We start from the raw sequence: 7,936 nt of genomic DNA on the forward strand, positions 1-7,936 counted from the left end.
GATTATTTATGATCAGTCCCTATGAAATTGAGTATAAAATTTCTTGGTCTTATTCGTTTCAATATCTAGCCGAATAGAATTTCTATTCCAATGGTTGACGACTGAACTGACCACGAGTTTCACCCCTTTGCCGGAAAAGCCTCCTCTATAGACTATGGACTTCAATGTATCACCAGTTGACAATAGTATCATAAAGTGGCTGCGCCAATGTGGGTACAGGGGAAGAGAAGGGGTGTGTTTTGATACTTAACCTTTTAATTTTTCAAAACCTTTCTTTGGAGAGAACCCTCTCGGGTGCTCATATGTGAAGTCTGCGCTATGTGCTTCCATAGAGCTGCCGCATTTCGAATCTCAACATCGACAGTTGTCCCCCGTTAAGTCAGTCTGCCTCTATTTGTACTTTCAGTTTCGGGAGGCTGAAGACGCCAATGGTATCATATAGTTATATATTTATATTTATATGTCAAATAAAACACTCCTCCTCAGTTTTTCTAATAATTAACTCCGCTTTCCCCAGAAAACGGGAAAACTCGGAAGCAGGTTATCATGAAAGGGTTGGTTGAAGTGTTTTTGTCCAAGGTAAAGCATTATAAAACATAGCTATAGTTAGTTGATATCAATATAGGCCAAATGTTATGCTCATTAAATTTCAAAGAGTTATAAACAAACTACACTATTATCATAAAGCTCAGTGAGTGATAGTAACAGAGTCTTGTGGTAAGTAGAATGTAGTTTGATATTATACCAGGAAGTTTGAAATGTATGTCATTTATAGTATATATGCACAAGCCCCTAAAAATAACAATTGTGGGAGACTTTGAAACAGCATTAACAAAAGAGAGCGCCATTTCAAGGGTTGGTTGAAGTGTTTTTGTCCAAGGTAAAGCATTATAAAACATAGCTATAGTTAGTTGATATCAATATAGGCCAAATGTTATGCTCATTGAATTTCAAAGAGTTATAAACAAACTACACTATTATCATAAAGCTCAGTGAGTGATAGTAACAGAGTCTTGTGGTAAGTAGAATGTAGTTTGATATTATACCAGGAAGTTTGAAATGTATGTCATTTATAGTATATATGCACAAGCCCCTAAAAATAACAATTGTGGGAGACTTTGAAACAGCATTAACAAAAGAGAGCGCCATTTCAAGCACAATTAGATACAAGGTGGTGACAGGCTAAATTCAGAAGGTTCATCCCAAGAGCAGTCTTGACTAAGACACCTGTTCATGTTGAGCTCAATGACGAGGGATTTTGTCCTGGTAGATATACATGCTCGATAGACTTCACTATATCACCAGTGTGCATTGCGCTGCCCATAATTTTGCACAGAAAATTGAAAGAACATGAGAAGGAAGCTTGGAAGGAATAAAGTTCTCGATTTTTTTTTTTACCAAGCAACCAATTTCTTTCTGGATAGGTTAAATCAGCCATTGTCAAAATGTATGTAGACTAATGTAAAATGTAACTATGTAAAGAACCGCAAGTGACTCGTGCAAGCTCTAAACATCATCTAACTTTCATACGTTTTATTTGATATTTCTACGGAAGACAACGTATTGACAATTTGACAAATAGGTAATGTAGCTTACATGGTTTAGATATTGGTGTTACCGTCACGAATTATATATTCTAAAGGCGTGTTAAGCCTTAATTAGAGTAATATTAGGTCTGGTAGACCAATGGTTTCAACCAGCAAAAATCGCATTACTCCCCCCACCCCCGGACGTAAACCTAGTTCCGACACTGGTTTTAACCACTTACCTGTAACTTAACTAACCCTAAACTTAACCTTGCTAACCCTACCCTAGCCCAAACCCCCAAATACATAGCCCTACCTAACCTGAAGCCAAATTGAAATGAATGCACAGTCTGTAGTACGCGGGGCGTCGGTTTATTGTCTAATCCGTACGACTTGACGCTTTTCCCCATGTCAGCCATTCCGGCCTGCATTACTGGGGAAAACCATGTCGAAAAATGGTATTATCCACCTATGACAAGATTGAACTCTGGGCCAAGCAAGCGTTTAAGTCACTGATTCAATAGAAACAGATCACAAAACTAAACTCCCCATAGGTAACTTACTTCCTATTTGTTTCTACAAACTATATTTAAAATGGGTTTTTCTTCTTGATCATTTCTTAGAAAGTCGATCTATTCATTACCATTACCTTATCTAAAAGTAAAATATTATTCACGATACTATCTATAACAGAGTGGAATACTCTTACTATTAGATATAATATTAGATAACTATTCATAAAATCGGACTTAATGTAAGAGAACCATAAAAACAATATCATTTTAAACCCTGGGAAATGATTAAATCATAGGTAAGAATTCAAACTGCATATAAATTTTACTATAGAAGGTATGAAGCAGAATAAAAGTAGGGTCATGTGAAGGGTAAGACATCACCTGTGTTTAGTTTGAGAAAACTTTTCTCACGGTTTAGTCATTTCCTATGGACATTTTCCCTACAAATGTCTTTTCGTTAAAAAGTTTAGTTCAGCAAAGATCTTCACAATGACCTTGCGAAATTTCTTTTATATCTTGACTACAATAGTATCCATGTATCAAGGAATGCAGCAAATTTTATTAAATTGTACCTCAGCGAATACATAAATTATAACATGTGCAGAAAATCAACATATTTATTTACTACATAAAAAGAAAAACTATTAAGCTTTCTTTATTTTTATAAAAATATAAGAAGATACCTTATGTAAGTATCTCGTTGTTCAGGTACATAACTTGTCAAATGGGTCAATCCGTTTGCCAACGCTAGCAACGACATTGCACATGCTATCCTATGTTCCTTAAGCACGAGTTGCATATTGTTTATATTCTACAAACAATATCTACCGGTGCTTAAGGAACATGATGCTATCCTCGAATGAGCCAAATATAGCAATGGGTAGGTTCTAGTCCGAAACATCTGTCTCTATTCCAGCCTCTGACAGCTATTCTGACTGTTGTCGGCTTGCTGGAATAGAGGCAGATGTTTCCGTCTATGTAGGTTCTTGAATCATAAAAATCATATTTTAATTTCCTGTTTCAGAGGCAAATTGATTTATTGAATGAAATACACAGCAATAGAAGACAGATTATCGACTTATTGACCATCAATCTATTCCACCCAGATATGATTGTTATCCGCTTTTACACTTACTGCTTCCGTCTGAATGCCGTCCGTTATCAATTGTGTTTGAGTTAACTTCATAGCTAGAATCATATCAAATCACTGCATTCAAGAAAAGTGCCAAATGAAGTCAAGGTATTAGACACAGTTAGTATTAGAGATTGTGAAGGTGGAGTTAATGGTGCTAACATTAATTGGATTGACACAATAGTGGCTGAATGTAAGATATTAATTGTTAATTATTAGTTGTTGTGATTGTTAAAAATCAAATCATAAAAATGGCCCCTGATCCACATGCAACATCGGGTAGTGTTAGTAGCAATAGCTCCACGACTGCGCTAATCTCCGACAATTCGTACTCATCTTTAGCAATGAACACTTATATCAAACGAACAATATCATCACAAACTTCATATAGACCACACATGCTGCAGGAGACAATACTTGCTAGGAATCCTCTTCATGGTTCTATATCTTCTCATATGCTATTTGGTGATGTTGTTCCTGTGGACCAAAATAGTACTGATGATAACCTTGCATGGTCAGTAAATTCTTCTCGACAATTGGAACCCGATGTCAGCTGTGAGGAACCTTTGCAAAGAGAGCCACGTGTCGTGTTACCTTTGCCGAGAGAGCGACATGGCATGGATACATCTTCAAGATGTTCAAGTTCGTCAGGGTATTGCAGTGTAAGAGAACTGCTTTATGACAGCCTTGATCTGATTTCTTTGCGGCAACCAAAGCAGGTTTCTTCGCTTTTGTGTTTTAGTATTACTCTAGGACTTGTAGCCCTTTCGTTGGTGGCTATTTGCAGCGCGAAATACATCAAATCAAAAAAATATGTATATGCGTTTGAAAACTGTGCATTGTGTTCTGATCTCACAGATAAAAATAAAGAATCCATTTCATATATGAGGCGCCTGGGTGAATTAAAGTACTGTTGTTTTAAGTCTGCAAGAGATCCTGTTTATAGGCTGAATAAGGTATGGTGATATTCATTTTTTATGTAAGCAACCTAACTATGCCTGGTCACGTATTCTTGCTCTTTTCCTGTACAAATAAGCGATTCTTTACACAAAATCTGATACAATGAAATCTAAAAAGTTTTATAGGGTTGACATGCAAGTATGATTAAGTTATGTATTCGTGATACATGTTTAAGCTTCCCATAATGCCGTCTTAAAATGATTTGATTTTGAGGGTTATCAAGTATAGTTAACACTCACGTAATCCAGTGTGTATTTTTTGTTTCTTTTAAAACCACTCATTTGATTCACGAAGAAGGTCTCTTTCGTCGAATCCTTCAATACAGGATTAAACGCTATACAAGAGGATATTATTCATCGTTTTATTCATAGGTTGTTTCATTTTCTCGTTGAAGAACTAATGAACAAATGAAAAGGGAAGTCATGCAAATCATAGACCTGAGAAGATGCATATTTATCATGTCAAGCCGTGTAATACCTTGACATTATTAAGCACTTTTCCTGTATCACTGTAGTTTGTAAATGCAACGCCAAGGAATACAATCAGTCAGCACCATCGATCTAAAGTCTGTAGACAATGAACCATAATGTTTTCATATTTTCTGTCGAGGGCACTGCTTTTGTTAGATTGACACAAATAGAAACGATCTTATTGATTTGCATTTCTAAGAAAATGCTTATATATCTGGAATTAAACTGATATTCCAATTAATAGAATACAAGTGTAACACGTGAATTTTTGTAGTTATGTTTTACCATTTCTAGCTTTTTCATTGACTGAAAAACCATGAGTAATCAGTTTCAGGACAAGAATTACATGCACTCTCAAGATACACTAAAAACTCTCATTTCTTTAACATGAAATATATTATGATATAAAATACAGTCTAATCACTTATATTATACTTTTACTTTCAATATTTTACTTTCCGTTGATTACTCAATACGAAACTACGTATCGTTCGTATAGCATTAACAAACTTCAGTGATACAGGAAAAGTGCTCAATAGTGTCAAGGTATTACACGGCTTGACATTATGAATATGCATCTGCTCGGGTCTATGATTTACATGACTTCCTTATTCATTTCACTTTGATTGAATAATATTCATGGTCAAATATTGAACGATAATATAATATATCATACCAGACGATATCACTTATCATAATCATATTATACTTTTACTTTCAATATTTTACTTCCCGTTGATTACTCAATACGAAACTACGTATCGTTCTTACATCGATGTAACACACACGAACGTAGTTCTCAACCATTTTGAATCTCTACCTCGACTTAATACGTCGAACTGTTAAAAAAGGCAATAATATTTTAATTAAGACTTCGAATCAGATTTGGATGTTTAGAAATGGCTTTAAATATGATTTGAAGGGTTCGTTGAAATAGTATAACCTTTATCAAAATTCAACTTATTAAGTCGAGGTAGAGATTCAAAATGGTTGTGAACTACGTTCGTGTGTGTTATTTCCATACGTTGTTTTGAATGTTGATGACTCGTGCCAAAAACAACAGAGATAAAATTTATCTGCTCCGCCACGTATTTTGACGTCTTTATAATATATATTACATGTATATAGCTAGACATTTGTCTCTATATTCCAACCTCTGATAGCTATTTTGACAGCACCTTCCCTACAAAATAGGGTCTTGTTTTCTGACCCTACACCAGCCAACTGTCAAACAGCTTGGAAGAGAGGCAGATGTCTGGTCTAGTATATATGGTGTGCCAGAAAAAACGATATTATATCAACTGATATAGTAACCACACATTGTGGTGAATTTTATTAATACAATATTTCAAATTGATTCAACATTTAAAGCTGAAATATGGTGAAAAGATTTTTTTATACCTCTATACTTGGTCAAAATGAGATCAAAATATTAAATATAATGGCCTATAATACCTTACGAGTTCTCATGAGGACATATTTTTACCACTTTGTAGCTAGGTTCCCAACCTTTTGAGGTAGCGACTCCGTTCGAGAAAGTACTCCAGTACTATCTTTTATATTATATTATCGTTCAATATTTGACCATAAATATTATTATCAATGTGATGGTTGCGCCTGTTTGTTAGCAACAGATTTTGCAGCGCGACAAACATATCCTTTCACGAAGCATATCAATTTTCAAAAAGTTTTCAGACTAATCTGCGACCCCAGGAAAATGCTTCAGGGTCGTGACCCAGAGGTTGGGAACCCAGGCGAATAGATAGACTCTATATACAGTAAAATCTGTTAAGTTTGACGCAAAAGACGGACTTGTGATCTCAAAAAAATTGTCCGACATATTTTACATGAAATAAGCTTCGTTGTTTGCTCAAGTTTCAGACCTATCCGTTATTTATTTGTAATATGATTTGGAGCTTTTTAACTGTTTCAAATATTTTTTTTAATTTTATTCTAGGCAGTGACGAAAGCTTTTGCACCATCGATTAAAGGTCATTATAATTATTTATTTTAACCCTTTGTCCTTCGTTCAATAAGTTGCAATAGCTGCACAATAGGATTGAAATAAAATATGAAAGTGGCTAAACATTTATTACATTTTCAAGTAATAATCCAATGCAATAAAAACAAGTAATTGAACAATGAATGAAAATTACATACAATACATATAAAAACAAATATCGAAACATTTTTACAACATAAAATCCCAAACCCACACGTACTTGTATAAAAAATGACGTTGTGTCTATTGTTTAAAGTGTTTTAGGGATTAAGCATGAAAAATTATGCATAGCCTGCTGGCGAAGATGTAGATCGGAATGCACATAACGCTGGAAGCACTCGCTGGACCAATAACCCAGGAGTTTGATATTGCTATCGCTTAAACCGACAGAGGATGCCCAAGAGGCGGCACCACGGCGAAAGGAGTGTCCGCCATAGAGTTTATAGTTTAACCCAATGACATGCAAAATATACTGAAAAGATCGCAAAAAAGTATTGTAACCCAGGAAAGAGCCATTTTGCAACAAAAAGAGCGGGGAAAGCGGAGTACCTGGAAGGCATAAGATATTATGAAGCGCAGTTACTGGGCAAAGCGGGTGATTTTGCAAATGAGGCAATAATACAAAGATATCCTTAGTGCGAAACTGAATCGTTTTAGTGACTTTAAGTCGAACAATTAAACCTTCATTTGTAATCTGGACATCGCCTCGTTGTATATCAACAGTCGGATCAAAATGGTCCTTAATAAGAAAATTAATCGGTCTAAGGAAGCCAAAAAAACCAAGCAAACAATCAGCCCAAAAAATTTTGTTGTTATAGTTTTGTAAATCCAAAGCCGCGTGGATTTTAAGAAGCAAAGTAGGCGTGACAGGTGTTTTACAGTTTTGACCTGCCCCTAGTTCTCGCTTGACTCCAGTCAATAAATGTTTAACAGTCCAGCTCTGAATAGGATCGGTTAAATTGTTCGACTTATATAACAAAGAAATAATATTCAAATAAGATCTAATACTGCTATAAGTAAAGTTTTTGACATCAACAAGATAAGCTATATACATTTCTATAGTAGCATTTTTGACAGGAAACACTGGAAGAGCATATTGCCTACAAAAGTCCTTAAAAGTCTTCCAGTGTGTTTGATAAGTTTTGCGAGTAGTGTTAGCCCATCCCTTGCCTTTCAAACGTTCCACTGTAGAATATAGCCGATTCAAGCCCCATTCTCGGGGAACCCCACCTATAAGTAAAAAACAAAGGTGTCACATGGTTGAGAAGTTCTGAAGCGTGGAAGAAAAGATCATAACTTCCCAAGACGCTATAAAGTCGGCTGAGTTGATC

Source organism: Lottia gigantea, assembly GCF_000327385.1.
Source record: "Lottia gigantea unplaced genomic scaffold LOTGIsca_81, whole genome shotgun sequence".
NCBI classification, from domain to species: domain Eukaryota; kingdom Metazoa; phylum Mollusca; class Gastropoda; family Lottiidae; genus Lottia; species Lottia gigantea.